This window comes from Rhamphochromis longiceps, linkage group LG23, assembly GCF_057381845.1.
Source record: "Rhamphochromis longiceps isolate RC_006_pf linkage group LG23, R_longiceps_female_GT1.1, whole genome shotgun sequence".
NCBI lineage: Eukaryota > Metazoa > Chordata > Actinopteri > Cichliformes > Cichlidae > Rhamphochromis > Rhamphochromis longiceps.
In genome coordinates, this window is record NC_140578.1 from 18,217,846 (window position 1) to 18,236,725 (window position 18,880).

An 18,880-nucleotide genomic window follows, 5' to 3' on the forward strand; every position below is an offset into this window, starting at 1 on the left:
AGGTACACCACAATCCCGTTCATGTGTCTAACTGTTTTCCCCCACTCGGCGACACACCCGCTGGGGGTCAAACTCTGGTAATTGGTGATTTTGTTCTCAGACATGTGAAGCTAGAGACACCGGCAACCATAGTCATTTGTCTTCCAGGGGCCAGAGCAGGCGACGTTGAAGGAAATTTAAAACTGCTGGCTAAGGGTAAACGTAAATTCAGTAAAATCATAATTCACGTCGGCAGTAATGACACCCGGTTACACGGGAGGAGGTCACTAAAATCAATACTGAATCGGTGTGTAACTTTTCCAAAACAATGTCGGACTCTGTAGTTTTCTCTGGTCTCCTCCCCAATCAGACCAGGAGTGACATGTTTAGCCGCATGTTCTCCTTAAATTGCTGGCTGTCTGAGTGGTGTCCCAGAAACGATGTGGGCTTCATAGATAATTGGCAAACCTTCTGGAGGAAACCTGGTCTTGTTAAGAGAGACGGCATCCATCCCACTTTGGATGGAGCAGCTCTCATTTCTAGAAATATGGACAAATTTATTAAACCCCCCAAAATATGACTATCCAGAGTTGGGACCAGGAAGCAGAGTTGCAGTCTTACACGCCTCTCTGCAGCTTCTCTCCTTCTGCTACCCCCCCAGAAAACCCATCTCCATAGAGACTGTGTCAGCTCCCAAAAAGACAAAAAACAAACTAAAAACCAGCAACAAACAACTTAAACATAAACAATTACAAAGAAAGAACAATACAGTATCCACATCTGAACCAAAGAGTAAAACAGTGAAATGTGGATTATTAAATATTAGGTCTCTTTCCTCCAAGTCTCTGTTAGTACATGACTTAATAATTGATCAACAAATCGATTTACTCTGCCTTACAGAAACCTGGTTGCAGCAGGATGATTATGTTAGTTTAGATGAATCAACACCCCCGAGTCATTCTAACTACCAGAAATCTCGAAGCACAGGCCGAGGGGGCGGTGTGGCAGCAATTTTTCACACCAGCCTATTAATCAACGAAAGACCAAGACAGACTTTTAATTCATTTGAAAGCCCGATGCTTAGTCTTGTCCACCCCAGCTGTAAAACTCAGAAACCAGTCTTACTTGTTATCATATATCGTCCACCTGGGCATTACACAGAGTTTCTGTCTGATTTCTCAGACTTTTTTTCTGATTTACTTCTCAGCTCAGATAAAATAATTATTGTGGGTGATTTTAACATCCATGTAGATGCTAAAAATGACAGCCTCAACATGGCATTTAATCTGTTATTAGACTCAATTGGTTTCTCTCAAAATGTAAAAGAACCCACCCACCACTTTAATCACACTCTAGATCTTGTTTTAACATATGGCATAGAAACTGAACATTTAACAGTGTTTCCTGAAAACCCTCTCCTGTCTGATCATTTCCTGATTACATTTACAATAATTGATTACACAGCAGTGGAGAGTAGACTTTATCACAGTAGATGTCTTTCTGAAAGCGCTGTAACTAAGTTTAAGAATATAATCCACCCACTGTAATCATCTTAATAATAATGGATTGCATTTATATAGCGCTTTTCGGGGCCCTCAAAGCGCTGTACAATTCCACTATTCATTCACTCTCACATTCACATACTGGTGGATAAGCATCTTCAATACTTATAGAGCAGAGCAGCTATCTGAACACTACCCCATCAGAGGTCAATTATCTTGTTAATAATTTTACCTCCTCACTACGTACGACTCTGGATACTGTAGTTCATGTGAAAACTAAGGTCTCTAATCAGAAGTACCTGACTCCGTGGTATAATTCTCAAACAAGTAGCCTAAAGCAGATGACTCCTAAGCTGGAGAGGAAATGGCATGTCACAAATTTAGAGGATCATCATTTAGCCTGGAGAAATAGTTTGCTGCTTTATAAGAAAGCCCTCTGCAAAGCCAGAACATCTTACTATTTGTCACTGGTTGAAGAAAATAAGAACAACCCCAGGTTTCTCTTCAGCACTGTAGCCGGGCTGACAAAAAGTCAGAGCTCTATCGAGCCAACCATCCCTTTAACGTTAACTAGTAATGACTTCATGAACTTCTTCACAAATAAAATGTTAATCATTAGAGAAAAAATTACCAATAATCATCCAACAGATGTAATATTATCTACAGCTACTCTTAGTACCATTGATGTTAAGTTAGACTCTTTTTCTCCAATTGATCTTTCTGAGTTAACTTCAATAATTACTTCCTCCAAACCATCAACGTGTCTTTTAGACCCCATTCCTACAAAACTGCTCAAAGAAGTCCTGCCATATCTCTAATAATCGGCTATGTACCACAGGCCTTCAAGGTGACTGTATTTAAACCTTTACTCAAAAAGCCATCTCCATACCCAGCAGTCTTAGCTAATTATAGGCCAATCTCCAACCTTCCTTTCATATCAAAAATCCTTGAAAGAGTAGTTGTCAAACAGCAAACAGATCATCTGCAAAGGAATGGTTTATTTGAAGAGTTTCAGTCAGGTTTCAGAGCTCATCACAGCACAGAAACAGCTTTAGTGAAGGTTACAAATGATCTTCTTATGGCCTCTGACAGTGGACTCATCTCTGTGCTTGTCCTGCTAGACCTTAGTGCAGTATTCGATACTGTTGACCATAATATCCTATTAGAGCGATTAGAACATGCTGTAGGTGTTACAGGTACTGCACTGCAGTGGTTTGTAGCTATCATATCTATCTAATAGACTCCAATTTGTGCATGTAAATGGAGCGTCCTCTTCACACACTGAGGTTAATTATGGAGTTCCACAGGGTTCGGTGCTAGGACCAATTCTGTTTACACTATACATGCTTCCCTAGGCAGTATCATTAGAAGACATAGCATTCATGTTCACTGCTATGCATATGACACACAGCTCTATCCATGAAGCCTGATAACACACACCAATTAGTTAAACTGCAGGAATGTCTTAAAGACATAAAGACCTGGATGGCCGCTAACTTTCTGCTTTTTAATTCAGATAAAACTGAGGTTATTGTACTCGGCCCTGAAAATCTTAGAAATATGGTGTCTAACCAGATTCTTACTCTGGATGGCATTACCTTGGCCTCCAGTAACACTGTGAGGAACCTTGGAGTCATTTTTGACCAGGACATGTCCTTCAACGCACATATTAAACAAATATGTAAGACTGCTTTCTTCCACTTGCACAACGTCTCTAAAGTTAGAAATATCCTGTCTCACAGTGACGCTGAAAAACTAGTTCATGCATTTATTACTTCCAGGCTGGACTACTGTAATTCATTATTATCAGGATGTCCAAACAACTCGCTGAAAAGCCTTCAGCTAATCCAAAATGCTGCAGCAAGAGTACTGACAGGGACTAGAAAGAGAGAGCATATTTCTCCTGTTTTGGCTTCCCTTCATTGGCTTCCTGTTAAATCCAGAATTGAATTCAAAATCCTGCTCCTCACATACAAGGTCTTAAATAATCAGGCCCCATCTTATCTTAATGACCTTGTAGTACCATATCACCCTATTAGAGCACTTCGCTCTCGCTCTGCAGGCCTACTTGTTGTTCCTAGAGTATTTAAAAGTAGAATGGGAGGGAGAGCCTTCCGTTTTCAGGCCCCTCTTCTGTGGAACCAGCTTCCAGTTTGGATTCGGGAGACAGACACTATCTCTACTTTCAAGATTAGGCTTAAAACTTTCCTTTTTGCTAAAGCATATAGTTAGGGCTGGACCAGGTGACCCTGAATCCTCCCTTAGTTATGCTGCAATAGACATAGGCTGCCGGGGATTCCCATTATGCATTGAGTTTTTCCTTTCCAGTCACCTTTCTCACTCACTATGTGTTAATAGACCTCTCTGCACTGAATCATACCTGTTATTAATCTTTGTCTCTCTTCCACAGCATGTCTTTTACCCTGTTTTCCTTCTCTCACCCCAACCGGTCGCAGCAGATGGCCGCCCCTCCCTGAACCTGGTTCTGCCGGAGGTTTCTTCCTGTTAAAAGGGAGTTTTTCCTTCCCACTGTTGCCAAAGTGCTTGCTCATAGGGGTTCATATGATTGTTGGGCTTTTCTCTGTATCTACTGTACAATATAAAGTGCCTTGAGGCGACTTTTGTTGTGATTTGGCACTATATAAATAAAATTGAATTGAATTGAATTGAATTGAATTGAATTGGTCCCGCCAGTGTGCACCACTGACTGCCTCCAAACCAGTCTCCCCCTCATCTTTGGTATCATCCTCGGGCTCCTCATCTGGGGCCACAATGTCACCAGCACCAATGCAGATATTATGCAAATGGCACATGCTGTTATGACCTGCAACATATGTTTTGTCTTGTAAGCACAGTGTACATGCCAGATTACACACTACAGTTACCATTATGATTCGACAAACAACAATGATGATTGTATTAGACTGACGTACATGTGGCACAAAGGTCCAGCGCTTGCAGAAAGATGACACGGAACCTCGTCTTCATCATTCCAAAAGCACGCTCTATGACAGAGCATGCCCTGGAATGATGTGCGTTGAAGCGCTGGGCTCCCACACCGTGGACTGGCCTCTTGTAGGGGGTGATGAGGGGGAGTGGATGTTGGAAACATGGGTACCCTCCATCTGCAAGGATGAAATGCCCTGGGGGAGGGTTACAGACCTGTCGGTACAGTGGGCTGCTGCAGAGGACCCTGGAGTCATGCATTTACCCCGGCCAGCCCACATGTGTATTGACAAAGCGACCCTGATGGTTATATACCGTCTGCAGGATTATAGACGGGAACAACTTCCTGTTCCTGTAGCACTGACCATCAGGGCCACTGGGAGGCTTGATGCAGACTTGGCAGCAGTCAATTGCACCAGCAGCTTTCACAAAGGCTCTGTGTCCTGCCAGCTGTGCAAACCCATTGGACATGGCATCTAGGTCTTCTGGGGTCCGAGGGAGGTGGATGACCTGGTGGCGAGTGGCCACACCTCCTCTGTGACCGTGTGCACAATGCGGTGAACAGTGGAACAGGGTATTACAAACACCCTGGACACGACCCTGTAGGATGCTACACTTGCCAGCCAGAAAAGGAACACAAGGGCCTCAATCGGGGCATCCCAACCATGTCTCCAAACCTGGTTAAGTTGATTCATCAGTGCTCTCACAGACTCCCTGCTGAGGCGAAAATCAGGCCTGGTGTCCTCATTATTGAAGAATCTGTCCAGGACTGGGACACTCAGGTTAATTCTGCAGAACAGGGGTCTGGTCTGGTGAAGGCAAATACAGGAAATGACAGACATTGTTTTATTCTTGTCATTATTCTGACTGTTGCTGTTCTTCTTTTAGCAGACAATGGACACTGTACTTGTGGAAACAGTATTTGGGTTTTTTGTTAATTGCACTTTTGTAGAATGTCCTAGGATGTACTGCTTCAGTGTGCAGGCTACGGGTGCAAACACTCCTATCTGGGACTCACATCTTCAGTGGTATATATCAGGGTGTTACGCTAGTACACAGGTACACACGTCAAATATCTGAGGGGGGAGAAATGTCGACATGTATTTATCACTGTACCTGAACGTGGTTGTCTCGTAGTTGCAACAGAATCAGTCGTCTGTGACGGGTGGGTTGTTGGAGCTCTTCCATTAGCAGAGAAATTACACACGCAAGGATGTGGTCTGTATCCATTTTGCTGATCGGGAGGAGTGATATGGGAAGGTACAGCTGGTGACGCAAATTTGAAGGGTAGACCGTCCTATTTCACAAGCCTCTCACTTCTGCACTTCTTGTACTTCCTAGTACACACCGTACATAGTATGCGAACTGCGCGTACTCCAAAGTGTGCGGTCACTGGATTGGGACACAGCCTGAAGGCCTGTCTCAATATGCGTACTTATGCGTACTTATGCGTACTTGCGTTCTCGTGTACTCGTGATACGTCATCAGTCGGAGACCAAGTACTGTTACAATTCAAAGTGCGCATCAAGCCAAGAACGCTGTTTTATCGAACATGCATTGGTAGTGACTTGTGTGGACTTGGTACAGCTAAATATCGCAGAATGCATTTCGCCCAAAACTCAAACGCGGCAATGGTGGACGAGCGTGGCTAAAAACTTTTAAATATTACTCTTTCTGGGTCACAAAATAAACTTTTAAGTTATTTTCAAGCGAGAATGTAGCTGTGTAAACTTCAAACATCTGCTCGATTTATCAAGATATCATATATTTCCAAACGTGCTCCGACATTTTCTGAGACGTCTGTTACCCACCAGCTCCATAGCAGACTGGGAGGTCGAGGATTAGCCGGTGACAACAGCAGACTCCCGGCACATCGTTGTCAATCCCCCCGCTGTCTTTTGCTGCTCAGGATAAAATGATATACAAGTCTCTTAGGTAACTTCGAAATGTTAATTTTTGGTTTATTTCAGTGTTTTATTTTTTCCTGAGTAAATCATTTTGGCTGAGATATATTTCAATTCAGGAGGAAAGATTTTCACCTGGAACAAAAACAGCATTAATAATGTTAATACGTGGAGATTTTGAAGGCTGCTTCAAAATAATCAGATTATATTTTAAATATGTGTTCAGTTCTCTTCCAAACCCCAGCAGCTGTCTATTGTAATTTTTGAGTGTTCACTAAAATAAAAATAAAGGTGTTCTAACATCTCACCTGTTTCTTTTTATTAAGGCATACATGTACACTAGTTTTATTAACTGAGATTTCGCAACTGAGGTTAAACATGATATATAAGTCACTTAGATCACTTCTAAATGTTAATTCTTGGTTTATTTCAGTGTTTCCTTTGTTCCTGAGTAAATTGGTTTGGCTGAGATTAAAGTTAAGCTTCATAATATATTAATCACAGTTAAATTAGACGGGGGGGGGGGAACTCCGGACCTGCGACATCATCAAGTACGCTGGTGTTCCAATTGTACAAATTGCGAGTCCGTGCTCGCGTCCTTGGCAAGTCCGTACTCCCGTGCATTCTTGGCTAGTCCAGACTCGCGTACTTGAGAATGTGGACGGGCCTTATTGTGGCCCGTCCAGACTGGCAGCCCCGCCTACATCCTGCTTCAAACGAGCTGTGCATTTAGCCCTGTGCCTTGTAGTGTGCTGTGTGAATGTGTTTCTGTGATGAGAAGAGCTTGGCTGCATTGTATATATTGTAAATAGTGTGAACAGACCTTTTTTGTTGATCTAGTAGCTGTAGGGGTGGGATTTCAGTTTTCTTTTAGAACCTTTTTCTCCCGTTTAGGTTAGAGAGACAGGTAAGAGGCCTGTATTTTCTTTTGGGTTTCTGATTACAGGTAAGTCAGTTCCATTTCATGACTAGAATGTTTTGTTTGTTGTTTTGGCCATGCCCACCCCTGATGCACGCTACTTTTTGAGTTTAATAATGCAAGAGCGGATTCAAAGGATAAAACATGGACTAATATAAGAGATGTTTGCTGGGTCCAGGTGTTTGAGTGCTCCGCTCACCAGGTGGAGGCTTCCGGTGATGAGGACGTGGATCTCGGCGGCCTCACGGAGGGGAGCAGCTTTGGCCGTGACACTCTGTTTAACCGGCAATGTCGACTTGGCCAGGTCGGCCAGCACAGAGTCCCTGCCTTGCGTGATCCACTGGAGTGCGCTGAGGATGCACGGGAACACCAAGGTGTCCCCTCTGTGCTCAGGTAAACGAGGAAGACTGTCCTGAATCAGCAGCTGAATAATTCAGTTATAAACATAGTTTAATTAGAGGTTCAAAAACTTTATAGTTTTCTACCTGGTTGTTCTAAATGTAGGGGGGACCTCTCCCTCTGAGCTCTGTAAAAGTTTCCAGGCAACAGCAGGAACACAACCAAACAGGTTACTATATAACAGGTTATTACATGTGTATCACACCACAAACATAACAGTTTCTTACAGAAGACAATTGGAAATCATAACATCCATCAATATGTCCGCAGGGGAAAAAGTATCTCGATGTGACACTGTCCTTTACTTATATTTGGGCTTCATTTTTTGTCACTTCTGATATGAAGTAATCCAGTCAATGAGATGATGTAAATAAAAAAGATGCAGACTTAAGTTGTTGTTTTATGGCAATCCTTTCAAAATCTGAAATTTGAAACTCTTTTAACTGTTTAGTTCTTGGTGTGTGTGCCTGTTTTCATGGTTGAAGTAATGGATTTTAATGTCCACATGTTGCATTCAGCTAGAATGGAAAGAGAACAGCCTTTTAATAATAAATTAACAACAACAGCTGACATCTAATTTCATGTTTGCTGTTTATAAGTTCCTGATAAATCTGTGAGCTTCAGCTGTGGGAAACGGACACCAATTGGGTCATGACCAACAAACTGTGGACACCAGGGGGCGCTGTGGAGACAGCAGTAAACTCCAAACACAAACTGAGAATGAAAGGTTAAACAGTGATCAGCTGATTTGCTCAGTGAGAAATCAATCACTATGTCTCGGGGTGAGAATGGGAGATAAAAACACTTGCAGCATGTATTTAAAATAATTTATATTTTTCCTTCTCCTGCTGTAGAGTGAAGAGATATATTAGTTAGTGTTGATGGCTGATGAAACTATGTGAAACCACTAACATGGTCAGCATGTTTTTGCTGCTAACTAACATTACAAACCACTGAGTACTAGTTTATTGAATGTTATCTCTCTATGATAATCAGATAAGATAAGATAACCTTTATTATTCCCACACGTGGGAAATTTGTTTTGTCACAGCAGAAAGTGGACAGTGCAAAGTTACATAGCAAAAATGAGAAAAAACACTGGAATAGGATAAGAATAAGATACTGTACACAATAGAATAGAATAAAATAAAACACTATATACAACAGAATAAAATAGAATACAAATGCTATATACAACTGTGTAAAGTACAACATTGTCAGAAAAAGAGTATTGCACTTAGTGTTATTGCTGTTGCACATATGTGGATGTGTGTGTTTGGTCAGTTGCGAAGTCTTTGTTGTGGAGTCTGCCACTGAAGGAGGTGCTCAGTGCTGTCAGTGTTTCCTGCATGGGGTGGGAGATGTTGTCCAACAGGGATGACAGCTTAACCACCATTCTCCTGTCACTCACCATCTCCACTGGGTCCAGAGGACATCCTAGAACAGAGCTGGCCCTGCGGATCAGCCTGTTCAGTCTCTTCCTGTCCCCAGCAGAGATGCTGCCACCCCAGCAGACCACACCGTAAAAGATGGCTAAGGCCACCACAGAGTCCAAAAGACCTGAGTGTAACCACGGTAACTTCTGACCCCACTTCCGCCAGTCCCTTTATTGTGGCGGGAATGAACCCTATATAAGTTCCGGGTCAATCAGCTGCATGTCCCTCCTCTGGCTGCTGTTGTCCCTGTGGTTGATGTACTTGTCAGATATCGACAAATTTTACACTGCAGACCAGTTGACAGCGTGCAATAACCCGGCCGATTCATTCATCTTTACACCACCTCACAATCGACTCAACGGTGAGTTATTTGTTTGTTTTGTCACAATTAATGAAAATGCGGAGCCCCGATCGAACATCCTAAAACGCCGGTAAGCTAATGCTAGGCTAGCGACAGTAAGTGCAATTACTAGTTTTATTTATTGAATATTGTTGTTTTTGTTTATTCCATTATGGCCGAATGTTGACTTAACGTATCTAGAGTTGAACGAGTGATTTGATTTTTGTAGTTTTGTCAGTTTTGGATGTTTTTGTTACTTTTCTGGTGAAATGCCAAAACGGCCTATGAGATTTTGAATGGAGTTAAATTCCATTGAGATTATTGAATCTGTTGCGCAACACCTGTGGTTAAATGAGTTTTGTAAATATACTTGAGTAACTTTGGATAATGTTTATTAGCTTTATTGCTGATATACTTTGATGGGACCCATGAGAATGTTTTTCTATAATAGTATGTTGAATGAAATTCATTATAAGAGATGGTTTGGTGTATGAAACATGGTATTAATTACTTGTCTTTGTTATTTATGGATTTATGTATTTATTTTGTCACAGCAGTAGAATGCTGTTTCATTTTCTTCGGTGAATGATAATTTATGTTTTTGACCTTGTTTAGGTCAGGTTTTTTTTTTTTTTTTTTTTTTCCTCCCGCGATCAGCCCTGATCAGCGCGGGATGGCGAGCCACCCGACCACCGCTACGTTGCGGTAGGAATCGTAAACCTATGGACTGAATTTAACTATGACACATGACCTATCACAGGTCCATGTAACTAAACTAAATCTCATACTGGACTACACCTCATCCCACCTCCTTTTGGAACCTAATAAGCTGTTTTGTATTGTCAACATTATTTCTGTTTGTGATATATATGCATATTTTTTTTGTACATCTGTCTATACATTTCTCAAAACAAACATAATATATATATTTTTGAGCTCTACTTTGGTTTCCTGTGTTTTATTCACACACTCAGGCTCCATAGTCGAAACTAATTCTGATAGCTCATTGTCTATGAAGTAGAGCTGGGCGATATAACTTTTACTCGATAGAGAAATTAAACTATCGCGATAGACCTCGCCGCTCTTGTCCTCTTTAAAAAAAAAAAAAAAAAAAAAAAGGTCAGCAATCCAAATTACGTAGCGCAGAGCCGAACCAATCACAGCCGCAGCGTCACGTCGCGTGACTTGTTACGTACAGCACAAGTGCCAAGCCGCACATGTGTATTTGTTTGTAGTGATGGGATTTCCGGCTCTTTTTAGAGATCCGGCTCTTTAGGTTCGGCTCACTAAAAAGAGCCGGCTCTTTCGGCTCCGAACCGGCTCTTCAGGTTGTTTTGTTGCTTTAATTAATTTATTATTAACAATAATATAAAATTATGCACAAAAGGAATTACTAACGTAAAAACAAGTGGTTTTATTTATATATGTTTATATATAAATATATGCGGTGGCCCCTAGAGACAAAACACGTACAAACTCCAAAACACATTTCTAGCATGAACTGAACTTCCAAAGCAGAGCTACTAGATCACTTAAATTACACAATTGAAAGCATGTGTGTATTGTTTGTGTATTTATACACAGGCACTCATATATATATTCAAATAATTTAAAAAAAAAGTTCATTTACCTGTTATTACCACACACCAAATCCGGTCGTTGGTACTTGCTGGCTTGTGTAGCCACAAGATAACAAAGGCTCAACACTGCGCCCAGCATCCTGGAGCACTTCTGTTGTTCTTTTGTACGTGTTTTGAGTTTTTATGTGCTTCTGAGTTTTTATATGCTTCTGAGTTTTTACGTGCTTCGGAGTTTGTACGTGTTTTTACGTGTTTTGGAGTTTGTACATGCTTCAGAGTTCGTACGTGATTTGAAGTTTGTATGTGCTTTGTCTCTAGGGGCCACCGTAAATATACTTTTATTTATTCACTCCACATAAAATGTAATAAATAAATCATATAATACAAAAATCAACTATTCACATTTCAAGTTTTAACTATTTAAATTTTCAGCTTTTTCCTTTTACAAATTTAAAGTGAAAAGAACACAAAACACTGCAAACCACAACACAATTAAATATAAATTATAATATGAAAACTAAAAGAACATGCATATTCTCTGTCATATGGACCTGCATGAATAAACTTTCTCAATCCTTTATCATCTGCAACCGAAAATAGTTGTGGATGATTACGATACCTTTCTAATGTTGTTGTCCCTGCCTCTCTTTCTCTCTCTCTGGCTCTGTTCCTGTGCTACTGAGTGTAACTACCGCCCCTCCTCCCTCTGCCCAGCGTAAAGCACAAGGCTCGCGTGCAGAGTGAAGCGGAAAAAAAGTGCGAGAGAGAGGCTGAGAGAAAGAAAAAAAAAAAAAAAAACCCACGTGACGGCTCGCGATAAGGAGCCGGCTCGCGTCGTTCACGTCAAAGAGCCGGCTCTAAGAGCCATTTCGTTCGCGAACGACCCATCACTATTTGTTTGGGAAGCAGCCAGCCACCGTACCGCCTGGGTAATGGAGGAAATGAGTGTGCCGACTAGAAAAATCAACCGAGCGTGACCGAAGGTTACCGAAGAGAAAACGGATGATGGTTCCAATGCCGGAGAGCGTCGAACGGAAGAGCCACAGAAGTTCCGTAGTGTGAAGGTATTTCGGCTATTTCAAGTCTGACAAAAAAACAGAGTAGCGTGCACTGTAAATTGTGCTGAAAACAAGTCTGGAAATACAATAAACTGGTGCATGCGTCACACTGTGCTCCACGTTATTGTTTCGGTGAAATGAATTTCTACAATACTGTTACTGTTAATTGTACTCTCTGCAGTGTTTAAATGCTTACATATACACACAGTTACTGTCCATCCACACATACGACTCTGTTCTGCTTCTATGCCCCAGCTTTGTTTACTTTTTCCCACCGAGGCTTCTAGACTTCTGATTGGCCAACATTTCTGCACGGTTAGGAATCTAGCGCCACCTGCTGCTTTGGCATGTTCACAGCAGCGTTTTCCTTCATTTCTGCCTTTATGTGTGGACGGGATTATTTTTTTAAAACGAAAACGGAAAATCTCCGTTTTCAAAAATACCCGTGGACGTAGCCTCAGTCTCTGACTGGAAGCTCTAATTCGTCATTCGGCTTTTGTCAGACTAAAGTAACTGTTAAAACTGTTTGAAAAGCTAAGCTATACAACAAGGAGAGATTGAGAATTTCCTTTTAGTTCTCAGTTTATTTGATATTGACAAAAGTTAGTCAGTTTTGTCTGTTCTTCTGTAAAACAAACTAAGATTTATTTTTAGAATTAATATTTTGTTTCTAAGTGGAATTGACAATTTAGTCTATTTCGTTTGTTCTATTTTGAAACTTAAACGCTTTAGCGGCTGCCTTTTGTGTAGTTTGCAATATTTGCCTTTATTTATCTGAAAAGGTCTCATGTTCCTTAAGTACATCTACCCTGTTGAACTTCATCCATCCATTCGCGTCCGCTTAATGGATGAACTTATTATGGGAAATAAATATTTAAATAAAAACAAGCTGCTGATTATTTCACATTTAAATCTTACAAATATTGTTATTTGGCTTATATCGTGATAGATATCGTTATCGCCTGAAATGAAAAAAAACATATCGTGATATGAAAAAATCTTATATTGCCCAGCTCTACTATGAAGTTTTAATATAAAAATAAAAACAATATTAAAAGTTTGGAGAAGCTTAGATTTACCAGTGACACTTCAGGTTTCACTCAGTGCACATTCTGTACAGTAAATCACACCATATTTATTAATTGAGCACCTTCTACAAAGCTGGACTGCAGTTTGAATTTCTTTATAGGTAACTTATGGACAAAGATAAGGAACCTTTTCTTGAACATGCAGTAAAACAATCAGGCGCTGTATAATTTGATGGCTTATTGTAAAGCAGAGTAACTCAGCTGAATGTTTTCACGCAGACTCACACAGTGGCGTCTTTAAAATATTACCAAACTAGACAAATGGGAAACCTGATGTGCAGCTGCTCATCATGGATGGCTGGCTTGTTTTCGCTCTGGGTAAGAAAAACTGAGCTTTTCTGATTGTTGCTGGCAGTTCCTTAATTCGTCACTTAAAACTGAACCAACTCAAATGCGACTCTCCTTAATTTTTCATAGATAAGTTTGAATTAATGCACATAAACAACTGCTATATATGTGTGTGTGTGTGTGTGTGTGTGTATATATATATGTATATATATATGTATATATATGTATATATATGTATATATATATATATATATATATATATATATATATATATATATATATATATATATATATATATACACACACACACACATCAAAAAACTTATGAAATGCATTGCCTTTCTTTGTCATCGTTTTTTCAGACTTAATAATACAGTTTTTAATGATAATTATCTCAGTAAAAGAATGTTAATAGTGGTAATTTCATTGTTTTAGTTCTTTTACTGTGTCATTGTTTTTATAATTAGTATCAGTAGTAGTAGTATGCTATGATACATTGTGCTACAACACATCACTCTAATCTGACATACCTTTTCATAGATACTTTTTGTTCCCACAATGGACATATTAAAGTCAAGAAAACACAACAAATGATAACTATACTATGAGAGAGTGCTGCAGTTATTTATTTGTAAAAAATGTTTGGAATCATGTATGATTTTCGTTCCACTTCTCACGTGTACACCACTTTGTATTGGTCTTTCACGTGGAATTCCGATAAAATAGATTCATGTTTGTGGCTGTAATGTGACAAAATGTGGGAAAGTTCAAGGGGGCTGAATACTTTTGCAAGCCACTGTATATACTTACAACAGTAATACCCCCCCCCCCCCCCCCAACCACCACCAAAAAAAAGCATTAAAAGAAACTGTAATTGAAAACAGTCAGTAATCAAGTAAGACTAACGTTGTTTCAAGAGGAAAGTGCAAATTACATTAATGAATAATATGCATCAACAGCTGCATCAAGGTATAATACAAATATATGTTTAGGACCTTATGCCTGACAGGTGTGCTCACCTGTAACAGAATGAAAAGTTGTTATGCAGATTTGTAGAAAATAGTAGGAATGATTGCCTGAAGTGTTCTTTTTTGGCAGTGAGGTTGTGTCAGTCTGAGGGAGAGTGTGGAGTGCAGTGGGTGTGATGGTTTATCCATGATGGAGAGCAGTTTGTTCAGTGACCTCTCTCAAATGCCTCCAAATTCTAATTAATGATGTTTCCAAACTTGTGGATTTGTTTGTTGATCCTGCTGGTATCTTTGGCACTGATGCTGCCCACCCAGCAGACAACAAAGTGGTGCTTGTTTGAACTGTCAAATGTGCAAACATATAAGATCGTGACATTTGTATATATTATATTTTATACGGCATATAGATGTCGGCGCTCATAGTGCCCTAGGCAATGTTTATATAAAGTATCGTCAAGATTTGCCACTCGACTAGGAGGACAACCTACAAACATGCACTATGTCTATAACATTCATAGTTTTGTTTACAATTAATTTGGAGCAGTGACATCATACTGTAATGATCAAAGTATCTAGAACAGTGAGTATTTTTTTTTATGGACTTTTCCATGACCACTGACTGCACATAAAGTAATGCATCCATCACTCATCGTTTTACAGCTGCCTGCTATAACTGGAGAACGTTCCAGGATCTGGTTATGAAGGTTGACTTGAATGTTTTCCCTCTGTATCACATAAAAGTCAACACAAGTCTGTGAGCTTCACCGATGTTTGATGTTCTCCATTTATCACATTGGTGCTATATTTCCTTGTTTATAGAGGCCATTACCGTGTTAATCACTTTACTCTATAACATCCTGAAGGCACAGAAAGGACAGATAATATTGACCTCTGACAATATCCAGCTGCTGCTTGTGAGCACGACTCCAGGTATTGTTGACATTTAGGTCATTGCATAGACTACTCTGGTGTGGTTCAGAATGTGCAGCTGTGCTTATTTCCAGCTGTAGCAAGCCTGCTGTTTTAACCTGTGTTGCTGATCTGATTCCACTACAGGACCTTTAAAGTCAAAGTCAGCTTTATTGTCAAAGACCATATATACAGTCTGTAACAACCCTTATTGTGTTATAGCACCACTGTGCGGGGGGGGCTGGGGGCTACTATTGTAGTAGTTGGGGGAGTCTCCTAGTGGGTGTGTGTGTCAGTATAGCGTGGCAACAATTTCATGCAGCTCGTGTTCTGTTCACACTTGTAACGGCCTGGCGCCGGCGACTACCGACATGTATGTACGGACAGAGTAGAGCCGTGGAGACCTGGCTTGTATGGTCTTATGTTGCTGACAACGAATAAAGGTCTGTTGCTTGATTTAACTGACTGGCTTCGAGTTTTCGGCTAACCTCCACACCACACGCTCGCTCGGACCTGCTAGCCACTCCTTCTTCGCCAGTCTGCTGTTACAAGTCATACAGAGGAATTTGAAATTGCAATGCTACCATGGCTCTCTCGCTGCTCTCTCACACAAACTCGAGACCTGCATTCACCTCTTCCCTCTGAACCCCCATACAAAACTGAACCACCACCATTGGCTTTTCACTGACTGCCCCCCACCCCTCACCCCCACCCACTTGCACACAAACTTGCTCTTTATATAATTGTATAGTATTGTGTTGTACATAAGACTCCTATTTTATTTTATTTTTTATCTTTATATTGTTTTAGTGTACACTGAGGGCTATGTCAATTTCAAATTTCTGTGTATGGCTGTACATATGGTCTTTGACAATAAAGCAGAATTTGACTCTAGCTTGAACAACTATCACTGCTCACATGAAAGCCACCTGTAGTCAGAGTCCCACCCCTTAATCAAATATCGTCTGTCTCAGAAGAAGTCAATGAGAAAACTTTATTGAGACTGCAGGGGAGGAGAGTTGTGCCTAACCCATTCCCATAGTCATAACCAGCAGTGCAACGCTATAAAACATGAAAGGTTAATTTAATATAGTTCTGACTTTCTCCATTGGACCAGCCCAGGCATCATCATTAAGTAAAATTTTATTAGTTGGTTGCAATTCCACGTAGAAGATCTGAGGATCATTAGTCTCATTCTCCACAAGTTACAGTGACATGTCAGGGGCTCCACATTGACATACTGTGAAATGTAATGACTTGAGTAGTCCTGATTTTACCTGCACTGCCACCATCAGATCATTTTAATGTCCAGCACCTGTAAAACTATCTGAATCAGCCTCAGCTGGGTATTGTGTTTAATACTACAGATGAGATGGTATAAGTTCATGCCAAGTACAGTAAATATTCTACATGCTAAACAAAAGCATGTTAATATCGTTAGGTTCAAACTGATCATTGTAATTCTGATGTGTTTCCCACAGCTATTCCTTTAGCCTCCTTCACAGCAGGAGCAGAGTTCACTGGAACAGCAGCCATCCCTGATACTGCAGCTACTGCACTCCTTCCTACTGATGTTTCTGATCATTCTACTACTACACAAAATATTACCACAGTACAAACGGTTAGAACAGAGGGTACAACTATAACAGTTCCTAACAATACCACTTTATGTAATATTTTTAATGTATGTACCAGTCCACCAGGCACTGATCCAACAGCTAACTCAGAGCATACTTTAATAACAGAATTTGTCACATCAGAACATCCACAAACTACTTCTGCTACCATTACCAGTCCTGCTCTTACAACCACAGATTTTACCAGCCCTTATACTATCTCTAACCCCATGACTGAGCAAATGCCTACTACTTACTATGCTCCCACTAATACTACTTCTAACACAGGTCCATACACTAACACTACTTTAACTCCTACAGCTAATACTACTGTAACTCATGAAAATACTACTACATACACCTCTCCTGATACTGCTTCCCCAACAATTCCCACTAGTGCAGCTAAACCTCACACTATACCTTCTACTACTACTACTACTACATCTCCAACTACGGTTACCCCTCTTAGCACCACTTTCCTGAATTGTTCTAATGGTGGGAAAAACCTGGATGGTGTCTGCATCTGTCCTGATGAATTGACCGGAGAGACATGTTCAAAAACTAAGAAAAAAAAAATAACAAAGACTGAATTTTGTTACAAGGTGACAATAGACAATAACTTTGTCATTATTAAAAATATTTGGAAACTGGTTGTTGGCAATAAATTACCTCTTTTATTGCAAGATGTTGTGATTTGTAAATTAAAAGTCCATGTAGTGTAACAAATTATATTGTGTTTGTATTTTAATCTCATTTATCCACAGCTTATGCTACAAAGATGACTCAAAATCCCTTCAGTCTGATTACATTACTGTCATCTTGGATTTATCTGCAGCCAAAGTTTTTCTGTTGACCAATACATGGTTTAATAACAGATCTGATATTTGTGAGAACAGTACCAATGAAGCAGTTTTAATATGTTGTTTCATTAAACTTTACATGAATTATTTATTTCAGTGATGTGAGGATGCAGGAAAACACCATCAGCTTGTCAACTGCACTGTCTTGACTTTATTGTGAGACACAGCTTTTAAACTAGCACAGACCCATCTCAGCTGTAAACAAACAATGACAGATGGTTATCTGAATGCCAATATTCTTTTGCTCTTGAGCATGCATCATCCATTTGTTGTGATTTTTTTTTTAAAAATATAAATCACTACGTATTGTTTTCTTTTCAGAGTCGGACATAATTCTCTAAAACACAGTTTGTATTTTTATGGATTTGTATTAGACAATTCCTGCAAAAAACAGACGTTAGGACAATTCACGTTCAACTCTACACTCAGTGGCCGGTTTGCATATTCTAATGGTTCAAGGTTCAAGGTTCTTTATTTGTCACATGCATAGTTATACAAGTATAACACACAGTGAAATGTAGCCTGACACGCTCCTCGACATGTGCAAAAATTGTGTGTGTGTGTGGGGGGGGGGGTGTAGAGGAAGAACATTATATATATTTATATACAGACATATAGTATATACACTGGGTGAATGTGCAGTAGTAGCAGCAAGCAGGTGAATTCTGTACATTAATATGAATAGACATCTGACTATTTTACAGGATAGACAATATAAACATATTTAAAATTAAAGGAATTGAAATGTACATTGTGCCTTGGTTTAGAGTGTCTGGAAGAGAGTCCTGTCTCAGTCAATTATAGATGATGTGAGAGGGCGGGTGTGTGTGTTTAGGGCACGGATGGCTTGGGGATAGAAGCTCTTCTTGAGTCTCTCTGTCCTTGCCCGGAAGATGCGGAACCTTCTACCAGATTGCAGAAGTTGGAACAGTTTGTTGCCAGGATGGGACGGGTCCTTCAGTATCTGCGCTGCTCTAGTCCGGCATCTCCTGGTGTAGGTGTCCTGAAGCGGGGGGAGAGCAATCCTGCAGCAGCGTTCTGCTGTACGGATCACTCTCTGGAGAGCTTTTTGGTCCTTCACACAGCTG

At 40.3% G+C, this 18,880-nt stretch overlaps 1 protein-coding gene across 1 annotated transcript in view; it reads left to right on the forward strand.

Moving 5' to 3' along the window:
- Positions 1-18,880, forward strand: part of LOC146641577 (adhesion G protein-coupled receptor G7-like) — a gene marked incomplete at its 5' end in the record, with an annotated part of 77,098 nt that overhangs the window by 28,342 nt on the left and 29,876 nt on the right. The gene's annotated exons all lie outside the window — the stretch shown is intronic.